The sequence below is a fragment of the Choloepus didactylus genome, chromosome 16 (genome assembly GCF_015220235.1).
Source record: "Choloepus didactylus isolate mChoDid1 chromosome 16, mChoDid1.pri, whole genome shotgun sequence".
In the NCBI taxonomy this organism is placed as follows: domain Eukaryota; kingdom Metazoa; phylum Chordata; class Mammalia; order Pilosa; family Megalonychidae; genus Choloepus; species Choloepus didactylus.
The window spans coordinates 29397250-29415605 of record NC_051322.1 but is presented as its reverse complement, the minus strand read 5'-3'; positions in this window follow the sequence as shown (position 1 = coordinate 29415605).

The following is an 18356-nucleotide window of genomic DNA, read 5'->3' as shown; positions in this document are numbered from 1 at the left end:
TATTCTCTCCATAACCTTGAGCAGTAGGCATTTTTTCACTCATTGTAGAGATTAGGAAGCAGAAGTTTACGGAGGCCAGATCTATTCCTCGGCAGTGCAGCCAAGACTCAAACTACAAATTCTAAGTTGGCTTTTCCCAGTTAAAAAAAAAAAAATGGAATGGGGAAAAGAGATGTCAGGCTGACAGGATTTTAGTAAAACCACTTTGTGTGTGTTGAGATTGGATGTTTCTTGAGATTTCTTTCAAGTCCAGTTCCTCTGTCCTTTCATATTGTGCGCATAACCCTTTCCTCCCCTCCTCTTTAAACTTCTTCCTGATGAGTAAACAAGGTATTTTATAGTCGTGCACCTTGGAAAATGAGGGAGCATTATGGCGGACTCACCAGCCTATGCAAGCTTGGGTCTAGATGAGTAGACTTCTGAGGTAGGATGATGATTTAGGATTAATTAAACTTGAATTTTCGTTGTAGTTATATCTGTCAGAGAGATGCGAAATTCATTGCCTCCTCATAAAAGTTGAGGAGATCCTAGGGGTGGTGGGGGTGGTGGGGGCCATCTGGTCAGGATCATCTCAGCCCTCTTCTAAGAGGCAGAAAAACTTATATACCCTCGTTAGGATTTCTTAGAGCTCTTCTATAGATTCTTTTGCCCTTGCCCTTTTCCCCCCTGTCTTTCTCTGTGTCTTCTGGGGACTTTGTCCCCCCAGCCTGCATGGGAATGGCAGGGCACTGACTCGGTTATTCTAACCAAGGAGTCTATAAAGCGTTACTGTTGACAAAGCCTTTGAAATAAGTGGGAGCACCCTTTGCCAATAAGAAAATGGAGAGGCGGGGCAAGATGGTGGACTGGTGAGCTGTATGTTTTAGTTACTCCTCCAGGAAAGTAAGTAGAAAGCCAGGAACTGCATGGACTGGACACCACAGAGCAATCTGACTTTGGGCATACTTCATACAACACTCATGAAAATGTGGAACTGCTGAGATCAGCGAAATCTGTAAGTTTTTGCGGCCAGGGGACCCGCGCCCCTCCCTGCCAGGCTCAGTCCCGTGGGAGGAGGGGCTGTCAGCTCCGGGAAGTAGAAGGGAGAACTGCAGTGGCAGCCCTTATTGGAAACTCATTCTACTGATCCAAACTCTAACCATAGACAGACTGAGACCAGACACCAGAGAATCTGAGAGCAGCCAGACCAGCAGAGAGGAGACAGACATAGAAAAAAATAGCACGAAAAACTCCAAAATAAAAGCAGAGGATTTTTGGAGTTCTGGTGAACATAGAAAGGGGAAGGGCAGAGCTCAGGCCCTCAGGCTCATATGCAAATCCCGAAGAAAAGCTGATCTCTCTGCCCTGTGGATCTTTCCTTAATGGCCCTAATTGCTTTGTCTCTTAGCATTTCAATAACCCATTAGATCTGTGAGGAGGGCCCTTTTTTTTTCAATCCTTTTTTCTTTTTCTAAAACAATTACTCTAAGAAGCCCAATACAGAAAGCTTCAAAGACTTTCAATTTGGGCAGTTCAAGACAAGACCAGAACTAAGAGAGCTCTGAGACAAAAGGCAATAATCCAGTGGCTGAGAAATTTCACTAAACACCACAACTTCCCAAGAAAAGGGGGGTGTCCACTCACAGCCATCATCCTGGTGGACAGGAAACACTCCTGCCCATCGCCAGCCCCATAGCCCAGAGGTGCCCCAGACAACCCAGTGTGACGGAAGTGCTTCAAATAACAGGCACACACCACAAAACTGGGCGTGGACATTAGCCTTCCCTGCAACCTCAGCTGATTGTCCCAGAGTTGGGAAGGTGGAGCAGTGTGAATTAACAAAGCCCCATTCAGCCATCATTTCAGCAGACTGGGAGCCTCCCTACACAGCCCAGCAGCCCAGAACTGCCCTGGGGGGATGGCACTCACCTGTGACATAGCACAGTCATCCCTCAACAGAGGACCAGGGGGTGCACGGCCTGGAAGAGGGACCCACTTGCAAGTCTCAGGAGCCATACACCAATACCAAGGACTTGTGGGTCAGTGGCAGAGACAAACTGTGGCAGGACTGAACTGAAGGATTAGACTATTGCAGCAGCTTTAAAACTCCAGGATCACCAGGGAGACTTGATTGTTAGAGCCACCCCCACTCCCTGACTGCCCAGAAACACGCCCCATATACAGGGCGGGCAACACCAACTACACAACTTGGTACACCAGTTGGACCCCACAAGACTCACTCCCCCACTCACCACAAAGGCAAAGCAGGGGAGAACTGACTTGTGAACAGCTGGCTCGTGGATGCCACCTGCTGGTTAGTTAGAGAAAGTGTACTCCATGAAGCTGTAGAGATAAGGACTTCAATTGGTCTACACATCCTAAAAGAACCCTATCAAGTTCAGCAAATGCCAAGAGGCCAAAAACAACAGAAAATTATAAAGCATATGAAAAAACCAGACGATATGGATAACCCAAGCCCAAGCACCCAAATCAAAAGACCAGAAGAGACACAGCACCTAGAGCAGCTACTCAAAGAACTAAAGATGAACAATGAGATCATAGTACAGAATACAAAGGATATCAAGAAGACCCTAGAAGAGCATAAAGAAGACATTGCAAGACTCAATAAAAAAATAGATGATCTTATGGAAATTAAAGAAACTGTTGACCAAATTAAAAAGATTCTGGACACTCATAGTACAAGACTAGAGGAAGTTGAACAACGAATCAGTGACCTGGAAGATGACAGAATGGAAAATGAAAGCATAAAAGAAAGAATGGGGAGAAAAATTGAAAAAATCGAAACAGACCTCAGGGATATGATAGATAATATAAAACGTCCTAATATAAGACTCATTGGTGTTCCAGAAGGGGAAGAAAAGGGTAAAGGTCTAGGAAGAGTATTCAAAGAAATTGTTGGGGAAAACTTCCCAAATCTTCTAAACAACATAAATACACAAATCATAAATGCTCAGTGAACTCCAAATAGAATAAATCCAAATAAACCCACTTCGAGACATATTCTGATCACACTGTCAAACACGGAAGAGAAGGAGCAAGTTCTGAAAGCAGCAAGAGAAAAGCAATTCACCACATACAAAGGAAACAGCATAAGACTAAGTAGTGACTACTCAGCAGCCACCATGGAAGCAAGAAGGCAGTGGCATGATATATTTAAAATTCTGAGTGAGAAAAATTTCCAACCAAGAATACTTTATCCAGCAAAGCTCTCCTTCAAATTTGAGGGAGAGCTTAAATTTTTCACAGACAAACAAATGCTGAGAGAATTTGCTAACAAGAGACCTGCCCTACTGGAGATACTAAAGGGAGCCCTACAGACAGAGAAACAAAGAAAGGACAGAGAGACTTGGAGAAAGGTTCAGTACTAAAGAGATTCGGTATGGGTACAATAAAGGATATTAATAGAGAGAGGGGAAAAAATATGTATGACAAACATAAACCAAAGGATAAGATGGCTGATTCAAGAAATGCCTTCACGGTTATAATGTTGAATGTAAATGGATTAAACTCCCCAATTAAAAGATATAGATTCGCAGAATGGATCAAAAAAAATGAACCATCAATATGTTGCATACAAGAGACTCATCTTAGACACAGGGACACAAAGAAATTGAAAGTGAAAGGATGGAAAAAAATATTTCATGCAAGCTACAGCCAAAAGAAAGCAGGTGTAGCAATATTAATCTCAGATAAAATAGACTTCAAATGCAGGGATGTTTTGAGAGACAAAGAAGGCCACTACATACTAATAAAAGGGGCAATTCAGCAAGAAGAAATAACAATCGAAAATGTCTATGCACCCAATCAAGGTGCCACAAAATACATGAGAGAAACACTGGCAAAACTAAAGGAAGCAATGGATGTTTCCAAAATAATTGTGGGAGACTTCAACACATCACTCTCTCCTATAGATAGATCAACCAGACAGGACAAATAAGAAAATTGGAAACCTAAACAATCTGATAAATGAATTAGATTTAACAGACATATACAGAACATTACATCGCAAATCACCAGGATACACATACTTTTCTAGTGCTCATGGAACTTTCTCCAGAATAGATCATATGCTGGGACATAAAACAAGCCTCAGTAAATTTAAAAAGATTGAAATTATTCAAAGCACATTCTCTGACCACAATGGAATACAATTAGAAGTCAATAACCAGGGAGGCGGGGCAAGATGGCGGAGTGGTGAGGAGCAGAATTTCGTCTCTCCCCTAGAGCAGCTGGCAATTACCCAAGAACTATATGAAACAGTGTTTTCGGGGTCTCCAGTAACCAGTCACACATTGGACACAAGTTTGGAATTGGAGGAAAAGCTGAGATCGCAGCGAACATTGTAAGTTTCCCGGACCAGGGGTCTAGTGCCCCTCCCCACCCAGACCTCACAGACTGTCTTGCTGCCGGCTCCCTGAAAGGGGGGAAAAAAAACACAAAAAACAGCAATCTGCTGAGGGCAAGAAGGGAGGCTCAAACCAGCCTCAACTGCAGAATTAATTAACAAATTAATTAACTAACTTTGGGAGCTGGGGTGCTAAAGAAGGGCTGGGCTCCAAGAAGTGGGGGCATGTAAAAGTGGGCACCCATTCCCAGACTCCAAAAAAGCCATTTTTTTTTTCCCTTACATTTTGTCCTTTCTGGCTTCTGGCTGATCTCTTATCTTTTTGCATTTCAATAGCCCCCGGCAGGTGTGGAACTGAAGCCGTTGGAGAGTAATTATCAGACAATAGCCCAAAGCATATCTTTAAATGCTCTATTCTGACACTGACAAAACTTCCAGGCTGGGGAAAAACGTTTAAAAGAGACCCTTTTTTTTTCCTTTTTTCTTTTTCTTGATTTCTTTTCTACTTTTTTTTTTTTTTTTTTTTTTTTTTTTTTTTTTTAATCTGAAAGTAATATATGTGGTTATTTTCTATCGGAAAGCCCAGGTTGAGGGACTAGGCTGGGCTTGAGGGGAGACAGAGTACCTACAGTGTCTTTGAATTCCGTATTCACTACTGAAGGCCTCCACCCCCGTCTTTAAATGGCAACTCAGGCTGACCAAGGAATCTACCTGGAGAAGCCCCAAAGAGGAGAGAAGAGAAGGGAATAGTGCCCCTGAGAGACAACTGGAATTCTGAGGATTGGGAGAGTGGAGGGAGGCCCAGCTCAACTGGCAGTCCTCCTTCTGGGAATTCAGACCCCAGGGGCTGGAATTCAGATTCCAGCTTCAGTCAGCCATGCCCCTGACAGGATCAGAGTCACCAGGAGTACTAAAGGCTCCATATCTCCTTACACTGGTGGGGGAGCTGCGGGCTGGCCAGCGCCACCTGCTGGACAGGAGTGGAAAAGCACCAATTCTAAAGGCCTCATAGGAGGGTTTCATTCTCAGGAAAAGTCCATACCCTCCCAATGAGACCTGGGCCTCACTAGACTGGGAAAATCTGACTAGGGTCGACCATATCTGAGGAGACCCACTCACAAAAAGGTTACATAGAGGCAGAGCAAGAGACAGAAAAAACAAGAGGGGAAAATTTCCGATCAACTAAATAGAACCTAAAAGTTAGAGGTCTAGAATAAGTTGAACTGAATAACAGAGGCGAGAAAACAAAGGCAACCAACAAGAAAACCACTAAGTAAAAGACAGAAAACAAGCTCCAAAATAAACTAATCAAGAGAATCAGATGCCTAGACAACTTAAGATAACAAGCCATACCAGGAAACACAAAAACATGGACCAGCCAAAGGAACAAACTAATAGCTCAGCTGAGACACAGGAGTGGAGGCAACTAATGCTAAATAAATTTGATGAAATGAAGGAAGATATAGCAAAAGAGCTGAAGGATATAAAGAAGACACTGGCTGACCATAAAGAAGAATTCATAAACTTAAAAAAACAAATGGCAGAACTCATGGGAATGAAGGCCACAATGGAGGATATGCAAAACACAGTGGAGGGACACAACAGTAGATTTGAACAGGCAGAAGAAAGGATCAGTGAACTGGAAGACAGGTCATTAGAATTCATACACACAAAAGAACGGATGGTGAAAAAAATGGAAAAATATGAGCAGGGTCTTAGGGAGCTGAGTGACAAAATGAAACGCACAAATATACGTGTTATGGGTATCCCAGAAGGAGAAGAGAGGGGAAAAGGGGCAGAAAAAGTAATAGAAGACATATTCACTGAAAATTTCCCAACTCTTATAAAAGACAGAAAATTAGAGATTCAAGAAGTACAACGTACCCCAAATAGAATAGATCCCAATAGACCTACTCCAAGACACTTACTGGTCAGATTGTCCAATGTCAAAGACAAAGAGAGGATTCTGAAAGCAGCAAGAGAAAAGCAATCCATCACGTACAAGGCAAAGTAAATAAGACTATGTACAGATTTCTCTGCAGAAACCATGGAGGCAAGAAGACAGTGGCATGATATATTTAAGATACTGAAAGAGAAAAACTGCCAACCAAGAATTCTATATCCAGCAAAACTTTCCTTCAAAAATGAGGGAGAGATTCAAACATTTTCAGACAAACAGACACTAAGAGAGTTTGTGAATAAGAGACCGGCACTACAAGAAATACTAAAGGGAATGCTACAGGCTGATAGGAAAAGACAGGAGAGAGCGAGTTGGAGAAGAGTGCAGAAATGAAGATTATCAGGAAAGGTAAAAGAAGAGGAAAAAATAAGATATGACATATAAATTCCAAAAAACAAAATGGTAGTAGAAAGTACTGCCCTTACAGTAATAACACTAAATGTAAATGGATTAAACTCCCCAATAAAAAGACACAGACTGGCAGAATGGATTAAAAAACAGGACCCATCTATATGCTGTCTACAAGAAACTCACTTTAGACACAAGGACAAACATAGACTGAAAGTGAAAGGTTGGAAAAAGATATTTCATGAAACAACAACCAGAAAAAAGTGGGAGTAGCTATATTAATATCAGACAAGTTAGACTTCAAAAGCAAAACAATAAAAAGAGACAAAGAAGGACACTATATATTAATAAAAGGGTCAATTCATCAAGAAAACATAACAGTCATAAATATTTATGCACCAAACCAGAATGCCCCAAAATTCATGAGGCAAACACTGCGATCACTGAAAGGAGAAATAGATACCTCTACAATAATAGTCGGAGACTTCAATACACCACTCTCATCAATGGATAGAACATCTAGACAGAGGATCACTAAAGAAACAGAGATGTTGAATTGTATGATAAATGAACTAGACTTGACAGACATTTATAGAACACTACATCCAACAACAGCAGGATACACTTTTTTCTCAAGTGCTCATGGAACATTCTCTAGGATAGACCACATATTGGGTCACAAAGCAAGTCTCAACAAATTTAAAAATATTGATATTATACAAAACACTTTCTCAGACCACAATGGAATGAAGTTGGAAAGAAATAAAAGGCAGAAGGTCATAAAATTCACAAACATATGGAGGCTAAGCAACACCCTCTTAGAAAACCAGTGGGTAAAGGAAGAAATTACAAGAGAAATTAGTAAATACCTCGAGGCAAATGACAATGAAAACACAACTTATCAAAACTTATGAGATGCAGCAAAGGTGGTGCTGAGAGGGAAATTTATTGCCCTAAATGCCTATATTAAAAGAGAAGAGAGAGCAAAAGTTGAAGAGTTAACTGCTCACCTGGAGGAATTAGAGAAAGAACAGCAAACTAACCCCAAAGCAACCAGAAGGGAAGAAATAACAAAGATTAGAGCAGAAATAAATGCAATTGAGAAAAGGAAAACAATAGAGAGAATCAACAAAACCAGAAGTTGGTTCTTTGAGAAAATCAATAAAATCGATGGACCACTGGCTAGGCTAACAAAAAAAAAAAAGAGAGAGAGCAGATGCAAATAAATGCAATCAGAAATGGGAAAGGAAATATAACTTCCGACCCTGCAGAAATTAAGGAGATAATGAGAAGATACTATAAGCAACTATATGCTAATAAACTAGACAACTTAGATGAAATGGACAACTTCCTAGAAAAGCATAAACAACCAACATTAACTCAAGAAGAAATAGATGACCTCAACAAACCAATCACAAGTAAAGAGATTGAGTCACTCATCAAAAAGCTCCCAAAAAGGAAAAGCCCAGGACCAGATGGTTTCACATGTGAATTCTACCAAGCTTTCAAGAACGAATTAGTACCAATCCTGCTCAATCTCTTCAAAAAAATTGAAGAAGAGGGAAAGCTACCTAACTCTTCTATGAAGCCATCATCACCCTAATACCAAAACCAGGCAAAGATACTACAAAAAAAGAAAATTATAGACCAATTTCTTTAATGAATATAGATGCAAAAATCCTCAACAAAATACTTGCAAATCGAATCCAGCAGCACATTAAAAGAATTATACACCATGACCATGTGGGATTTATTGCAGGTATGGAAGGCTGGTTCAACACAAGAAAATCAGTTAATGTAATACACCACATCAATAAATCAAAGCAGAAGAACCAGATGATCATCTCGATTGATGCAGAAAAGGCATTTGACAAAATTCAACATCCTTTCCTGATGAAAACACTTCAAAGGATAGGAATACAAGGGAACTTTTTCAATATGATAAAGGCAATATATCAAAAACCCACAGCTAACATCACACTCAATGGGGAGAGACTGAAAGCTTTTCCTCTAAGATCAGGAACAAGACAGGGATGCCCACTATCACCATTGCTGTTCAACATTGTGCTGGAAGTTCTAGCTAGAGCAATTAGGCAAGAAAAAGAAATAAAAGGCATCCAAACTGGCGAGGAAGAAGTAAAACTTTCACTATTTGCAGATGACATGATTCTATATGTAGGAAATCCAGAAAAATCTACAGCAAAGCTACTAGAAGTAGTCAATGAATACAGCAAAGTAGCAGGCTACAAGATCAACACGCAAAAATCTGTAGTGTTCCTATACACAAGTAATGTGCAACAAGAGGAGGAAATCAAGAAAAAAATCCCATTTACAATAGCAACCAAAAGAATCAAGTATTTAGGAATAAACTTAACCAAGGACACAAAAGACCTTTACATAGAAAACTATAAGAAACTGCTAAAAGAAATTGAACAAGACCTGAAAAAATGGAAGAACATACCATTTTCATGGATTGGAAGACTAAATGTAGTTAAGATGGCAATTTTACCTAAACTGATTTACAGATTCAATGCAATACCAATTCAAATCCCAACAATTTACTTTACAGAAATAGAAAAACCAGTAAGTAAATTTATTTGGAAGAGTAAGATGCCCCGAATAGCCAAAAATGTCTTGAGAAAGAGGAGTGAAGTGGGAGGTCTCACAATACCTGACTTTGAAGCATATTACAAAGCTACAGTGCTCAAAACAGCATGGTACTGGCATAAGGACAGATATACTGATCAATGGAATCGAATTGAGTGTTCAGAAGTAGACCCTCACATCTATGGACAACTGATCTTTGATAAGGCAGTGAAGCCGAAGCATCTGGGAAAGAGCAGCCTGTTCAATAAATGCTGTTTGGAGAACTGGATATCCATTTCCAAAAGAATGAAAGAGGATGTCCATCTCACACCTTATACCAAAATTAACTCAAAGTGGATCAAAGACCTAAATATTAGCACCAAGACCGTAAAACTCTCAGAAGAAAATGTAGGGCAATATCTTAAAGATCTTGTGAAAGGAGGTGGTTTCTTGGACCTCACACACAAGGCACGAGCAACCAAAGAACAAATAGACAAATGGGATCTCCTCAAAATTAAACACTTTTGTACATCGAAGGAGTTTGTCAGAAAAGTCAAAAGGCAACCTACACAATGGGAGATGATATTTGGAAACCACGTATCAGATAAGGGTTTAATATCCCGAATATATAAAGGAATCCTGCATCTCAATAACAGAAAGACAAACAATCCAATTAAAAAATGGGCAAAAGACATGAACAGACATTTTTCTGAAGAGGAAATACAAATGGCTCAAAAGCATATGAAAAAATGCTCAACTTCACTGGCTATTAAGGAAATGCAAATCAAAACCACAATGAGATATCATCTCACACCTACCAGAATGGCCATTATCCAAAAAACAGAAAATGACAAGTACTGGAGAGGATGTGGAGAAAGAGGCACACTTATTCATTGTTGGTGGGAATGTAGAATGGTGCAACCACTCTGGAAGACAGTATGGAGGTTCCTCAGGAAGCTAAATATAGATTTGCCATATGTCCCAGCTATTCCATTGCTGGGTATATACTCAGAGGAACTGAAACTTAAGACACAAACAGACATTTGTAAACCAGCATTATTCACAATTGCCAAGAGATGGAAACAGCCCAAATGTCCATCAAAGGACGAGTGGATAAACAAACTGTGGTATATACACATGATGGAATATTATGCAGCTGTGAGACAGAGCAAAGACATGGATCATGTAATAATGTGGATGAACCTTGAGGACATTATGTTGAGTGAAGTTAGCCAGAAACAAAAGGACAGATTCGGTATGGTCTCACTAATATGAATAGACATTAATGAACAAACTTTGGGAGTTAAAAGCTGACAACACAGGTGACCAGGAGATAGAAAGAGGGCAGAGATCAGCCATTTGATGTTGAAGGGCTACAGAATGTTTAGGATTGATTGCATAGATCCAGAAATAGCATAATACTGTGTGATGGTAGCACAGTATTATAAGTACACTGAACAAAGATGTCTGTGAGTAAAGCTGAAAGAGGTGGGATAGGAGAATGTATGACACCAGAGGTAAAGATAGATGATAAAGAGTGGGACTGTATAACGTGGCAAAAACTGGAGTGGCCAATGACTGTTACTAAATATACAAATATAAAAATGTTTTTGCATGTGGGAAAGCAAATGAATGTCAACCATGTAGAAATTTGAAAAAGGGATGGTATTCAGGAAAAAACATAATCAAAGCAAACTGGAGTCTATGGTCAACAGTAACATTGTAATATACCTCCATTAAATGTAGCAAAGGCAATACGCCAATGCTAAATGTATATGAGAAGGGGATATAGGGGAGTAATATGGGATTCTTGGTAGTGGTGTTATTTGCTGTCCTTAGTAGTATATTGTATTGTATGACATGTTATTTTTCTTTTTATCATTTTTTCTTATTGCTAAAAAAAAAAAAAATTTTTTTTCTTGTAGTAATCAGTATGTTCAAATGCTGATTGTGGTGATAAATATACAACTTCATGATGATACCATGAACAACTGATTGTACACTGTGGATAAATGTATGGTATGTGAATATAACTCTATAAAATTGTAGGAAAATATATAAATAGGAGTAAAAGTGTTGGAGAAAACATGGTGAGAGGGATGATGCCTCACCAGTATGGACTAACTACAATGTGTAAACTCAGAATTGAATCTTAGAACATAGCCTAACGTGGACACAATAATTTTAATAGTCCCTAGATTGTAAGCTCTTACAGTAGTTAACTCTATCCCTGAATTGTAAGGCCTATCTCTAAACTTTAAGATGCTGATCCCCTAGCGTATGCTGTCACAAACATTGGGACTGGCGGTTTGATGTGTTGAGCCCTCAAGCATGGGACTTGCCCTTATGAAGCTCATTACCACAAAGGAAAGTCTAAAGTTGTATGTAATGGTGCCTAAGAGTGTCCCCCTGAGTACCTCTTTGTTGCTCAGATGTGGCCCTCTCTCTCTCTAACTGAGCCATCTCGACAGGTGAACTCGCTGCCCTCCCCCCTACGTGGGACCCAACTCCCAGGGTTGTAAATCTCCCTGGCAACGCAGAGAATGACTCCCAGGGATGAATGTGGACCCGGCATCGTGGGACTGAGAGTGTCTTCTTGACCAAAAGGGGGATGCAAAATGAGATGAAATAGTTTCAGTGGCTGAGAGATTCCAAATGGAGTCGAGAGGTCACTCTGGTGGACATTCTTATGCACTATATAGATAACACCTCTTAGGCTTTAATGTATTGGAATAGCTAGAAGTAAATACCTGAAACTACCAAACTCCAACCCAGCAGTCTGGACTCCTGAAGACAATTATATAATAATGTAGATTACAAGGGATGACAGTGTGATTGTGAGGACCTTGTGGATCACACCCCCTTTATCTAGTGTATGGATGAGTGGAGGAATGGGGATAAAAACTAAAGGACAAATGGGGTGGGATGGGGAGATGATTTGGGTGTTTTTTTTCACTTTTATTTTTTATTCTTGTTCTGGTTCTTTCTGATATAAGGGGATTGTTCAGAGATAGACTGTGGTGATGAACGCATAGCTATGTTATCATACTGTGGACAGTGGATTGTATATCATGGATGATTGTATGGTGTGTGAATGTATTTCAATAAAACTGAATTGCATAAAAAAAAAAAAGAAGAAGTCAATAACCATCAGAGATTTAGAAAATTCACAAATACCTGGAGGTTAAACAACACACTCCTAAACAATCAGTGGGTTAAAGAAGAAATAGCAAGAGAAATTGCTAAATATATAGAGACGAATGAAAATGAGAACACAACATACCAAAACCTGTGGGATGCAGCAAAAGCAGTGCTGAGGGGGAAATTTATAGCACTAAAAACATATATTAAAAAGGAAGAATGAGCCAAAATCAAAGAACTAATGGATCAACTGAAGAAGCTAGAAAATGAACAGCAAACCAATCCTAAACCAAGTAGAAGAAAAGAAATAACAAGGATTAAAGCAGAAATAAATGACATAGAGAACAAAAAAACAATAGAGAGGATAAATATCACCAAAAGTTGGTTCTTTGAGAAGATCAACAAGATTGACAAGCCCCTAGCTAGACTGACAAAATCAAAAAGAGAGAAGACCCATATAAACAAAATAATGAATGAAAAAGGTGACATAACTGCAGATCCTGAAGAAATTAAAAAAATTATAAGAGGATAGTATGAACAACTGTATGGCAACAAACTGGATAATGTAGAGGAAATGGACAATTTCCTGGAAACATATGAACAACCTACACTGACCAGAGAAGAAATAGAAGACCTCAACCAACCCATCATAAGCAAAGAGATCCAATCAGTCATCAGAAATCTTCCCACAAATAAATGCCCAGGGCCAGATGGCTTCACAGGGGAATTCTACCAAACTTTCCAGAAAGAACTGACACCAATCTTACTCAAACTCTTTCAAAACATTGAAAAAAATGGAACACTACCTAACTCATTTTATGAAGCTAACATCAGTCTAATACCAAAACCAGGCAAAGATGCTACAAAAACGGAAAACTACCGGCCAATCTCCCTAATGAATATAGATGCAAAAATCCTCAACAAAATACTTGCAAATCGAATCCAAAGACACATTAAAAAAATCATACACCATGACCAAGTGGGGTTCATTCCAGGCATGCAAGGATGGTTCAAGGTAAGAAAATCAATCAATGTATTACAACACATTAACAATTCGAAAGGGAAAAATCAAATGATCATCTCAATAGATGCTGAAAAAGCATTTGACAAAATCCAAAATCCCTTTTTGATAAAAACACTTTAAAAGGTAGGAATTGAAGGAAACTTCCTCAATATGATAAAGAGCATATATGAAAAACCCACAGCCAGCATAGTACTGAATGGTGAGAGACTGAAAGCCTTCCCTCTAAGATCAGGAACAAGACAAGGATGCCCGCTGTCACCACTGTTATTCAACATTGTGCTGGAAGTGCTAGCCAGGGCCATCCGGCAAGACAAAGAAATAAAAGGCATCCAAATTGGAAAAGAAGAAGTAAAACTGTCATTGTTTGCAGATGATATGATCTTATATCTGGAAAACCCTGAGAAATCGACGATACAGCTACTAGAGCTAATAAACAAATTTAGGAAAGTAGCGGGATACAAGATTAATGCACATAAGTCAGTAATGTTTCTATATGCTAGAAATGAACAAACTGAAGAGACACTCAAGAAAAAGATACCATTTTCAATAGCAACTAAAAAAATCAAGTACCTAGGAATAAACTGAACCAAAGATATAAAAGACCTATACAAAGAAAACTACATAACTCTACAAAAAGAAATAGAAGTGGACCTTAAAAGATGGCAAAATATTCCATGTTCATGGATAGGAAGGCTAAATGTCATTAAGATGTCAGTTCTACCCAAACTCATCTACAGATTCAATGCAATCCCAATCAAAATTCCAACAACCTACTTTGCAGACTTGGAAAAGCTAGTTATCAAATTTATTTGGAAAGGGAAGATGCCTCGAATTGCTAAAGACACTCTAAAAAAGAAAAACGAAGTGGGAGGACTTACACTCCCTGACTTTGAAGCTTATTATAAAGCCACAGTTGCCAAAACAGCATGGTACTGGCACAAAGATAGACATATAGATCAATGGAATCGAATTGAGAATTCGGAGATAGACCCTCAGATCTATGGCCGACTGATCTTTGATAAGGCCCCCAAAGTCACTGAACTGAGTCATAATGGTCTTTTCAACAAATGGGGCTGGGAGAGTTGGATATCCATATCCAAAAGAATGAAAGAGGACCCCTACCTCACCCCCTACACAAAAATTAACTCAAAATGGACCAAAGATCTCAATATAAAAGAAAGTACCATAAAACTCCTACAAGATAATGTAGGAAAACATCTTCAAGACCTTGTATTAGGCGGCCACTTCCTAGACTTTACACCCAAAGTACAAGCAACAAAAGAAAAAATAGATAAATGGGAACTCCTCAAGCTTAGAAGTTTCTGCAGCTCAAAGGAATTTCTCAAAAAGGTAAAGAGGCAGCCAACTCAATGGGAAAAAATTTTTGGAAACCATGTATCTGACAAAAGACTGATATCTTGCATATATAAAGAAATCCTACAACTCAATGACAATAGTACAGTCGGCCCAATTATAAAATGGGCAAAAGATATGAAAAGACAGTTCTCTGAAGAGGAAATACAAATGGCCAAGAAACACATGAAGAAATGTTCAGCTTCACTAGCTATTAGAGAGATGCAAATTAAGACCACAATGAGATACCATGTAACACCGGTTAGAATGGCTGCCATTAAACAAACAGGAAACTACAAATGCTGGAGGTGATGTGGAGAAATTGGAACACTTATTCATTGTTGGTGGGACTGTATAATGGTTCAGCCACTCTGGAAGTCAGTCTGGCAGTTCCTTAGAAAACTAGATATAGAGTTACGATTCGATCCAGCGATTGCACTTCTCGGTATATACCCGGAAGATCGGAAAGCAGTGACACGAACAGATATCTGCACGCCAATGTTCATAGCAGCATTATTCACAATTGCCAAGAGATGGAAACAACCCAAATGTCCTTCAACAGATGAGTGGATAAATAAAATGTGGTATATACACACGATGGAATACTATGCGGCAGTAAGAAGGAACGATCTCATGAAACATATGACAACATGGATGAACCTTGAAGACATAATGCTGAGCGAAATAAGCCAGGCACAAAAAGAGAAATATTATATGCTACCACTAATGTGAACTTTGAAAAATGTAAAACAAATGGTTTATAATGTAGAATGTAGGGGAACTAGCAATAGAGAGCAATTAAGGAAGGGGGAACAATAATCCAAGAAGAACAGATAAGCTATTTAACGTTCTGGGGATGCCCAGGAATGACTATGGTCTGTTAATTTCTGATGGATATAGTAGGAGCAAGTTCACAGAAATGTTGCTATATTATGTAACTTTCTTGGGGTAAAGTAGGAACATGTTGGAAGTTAAGCAGTTATCTTAGGTTAGTTGTCTTTTTCTTACTCCCTTGTTATGGTCTCTTTGAAATGTTCTTTTATTGTATGTTTGTTTTCTTTTTAACTTTTTTTTTCATACAGTTGATTTAAAAAAGAAGGGAAAGTTAAAAAAAAAAAAAGAAAAACAAGGAAAAAAAAAGATGTAGTGCCCCCTTGAGGAGCCTGTGGAGAATGCAGGGGTATTCGCCTACCCCACCTCCATGGTTGCTAACATGACCACAGACATAGGGGACTGGTCGTTTGATGGGTTGAGCCCTCTACCACAGGTTTTACCCTTGGGAAGACGGTTGCTGCAAAGGAGAGGCTAGGCCTCCCTATGGTTGTGCCTAAGAGCCTCCTCCCAAATGCCTCTTTGTTGCTCAGATGTGGCCCTGTCTCTCTGGCTAAGCCAACTTGAAAGGTGAAATCACTGCCCTCCCCGCTACGTGGAATCAGACACCCAGGGGAGTGAATCTCCCTGGCAACGTGGAATATGACTCCTGGGGACGAATGTAGACCCGGCATCGTGGGACGGAGAACATCTTCTTGACCAAAAGGGGGATGTGAAAGGAAATGAAATAAGCTTCAGTGGCAGAGAGATTCCAAAAGGAGCCGAGAGGTCACTCTGGTGGGCACTCTTACGCACACTTTAGACAACCCTTTTTAGGTTCTAAAGAATTGGGGTAGCTGGTGGTGGATACCTGAAACTATCAAACTACAACCCAGAACCCATGAATCTCGAAGACAGTTGTATAAAAATGTAGCTTATGAGGGGTGACAATGGGATTGGGAAAGCCATAAGGACCACACTCCACTTTGTCTAGTTTATGGATGGATGAGTAGAAAAATAGGGGAAGGAAACAAACAGACAAAGGTACCCAGTGTTCTTTTTTACTTCAATTGCTCTTTTTCACTCTAATTATTATTCTTGTTATTTTTGTGTGTGTGCTAATGAAGGTGTCAGGGATTGATTTGGGTGATGAATGTACCACTATGTAATGGTACTGTAAACAATCGAAAGTACGATTTGTTTTGTATGACTGCGTGGTATTTGAATATATCTCAATAAAATGAAGATTAAAAAAGAAAAAATTGGCCACAAAAAAAAAATAAATTAAAAAAAAATAATGCAGGGGAAAGAGGAATTGGATTTTGGGGGTGCTCTTTTATATTTTGATTTTTATTCTTATTTTTATTTTTTTGATTACTGAAAATGTTCAACTAATGATTTTGTGGTGAATGCAGAACTATATAATGATACCATGAACCACTGATTATACATTTTGCATGATTATATTGTATGTGAATATATCTTAATAAAATTGAATTAAAACAAAAAAAAAAAAAAAAGAAAGTACCATAAAACTCCTAGAAGACAATGTAGGAAAACGTCTTCAAGACCTTGTATTAGGTGTCCACTTCCTAGACTTTACACCCAAAGCACAAGCAACAAAAGAAAAAATAGATAAATGGGAACTCCTCAAGCTTAGAAGTTTCTGCAGCTCAAAGGAATTTCTCAAAAAGGTAAAGAGGCAGCCAACTCAATGGGAAAAAATTTTTGGAAACCATGTATCTGACAATAGACTGATATCTTGCATATATAAAGAAATCCTACAACTCAATGACAATAGTACAGACAGCCCAATTATAAAATGGGCAAAAGATATGAAAAGACAGTTCTCTGAAGAGGAAATACAAATGGCCAAGAAACACATGAAAAAATGTTCAGCTTCACTAGCTATTAGAGAGATGCAAATTAAGACCACAATGAGATACCATCTAACACCTATTAGAGTGGCCGCCATTAAACAAACAGGAAATTGCAAATGCTGGAGGGGATGTGGAGAAATTGGAACTCTTATTCATTGTTGGTGGGACTGTATAATGGTTCAGCCACTCTGGAAGTCAGTCTGGCAGTTCCTTAGAAAACTAGAAATAAAGTTACCATTCGATCCAGCCATTGCACTTCTCGGTATATACCCAGAAGATCGGAAAGCAGTGACACGAACAGATATCTGCACGGCAATGTTCATAGCAGCATTATTCACAATTGCCAAGAGAGGGAAACAACCCAAATGTCCTTCAACAGATGAATGGATAAATAAAATGTGGTATATACACACGACGGAATACTACACGGCAGTAAGAAGGAACGACCTCGTGAAACATATGACAACATGGATGAACCTTGAAGACATAATGCTGAGCGAAATAAGCCAGGCACAGAAAGAGAAATATTATATGCTACCACTAATGTGAACTTTGAAAAATGTAAAACGAATGGTTTATAATGTAGAATGTAGGGGAATTAGCAACAGAGAGCAATTAAGGAAGGGGGAACAGTAATCCAAGAAGAACAGATATGCTATTTAACGTTCTGGGGATGCCCAGGAATGACTATGGTCTGTTAATTTCTGATGGATATAGTAGGAGCAAGTTCACAGAAATGTTGCTATATTATGTAACTTTCTTGGGGTAAAGTAGGAACAGGTTGGAAGTAAAGCAGTTATCTTAGGTTAGTTGTCTTTTTCTTACTCCCTTGTTATGGTCTCTTTGTAATGTTCTTTTATTGTATGTTTTTCTTTTTTGTTTTCTTTTTTTTTTAATTTTTTTTTCCAT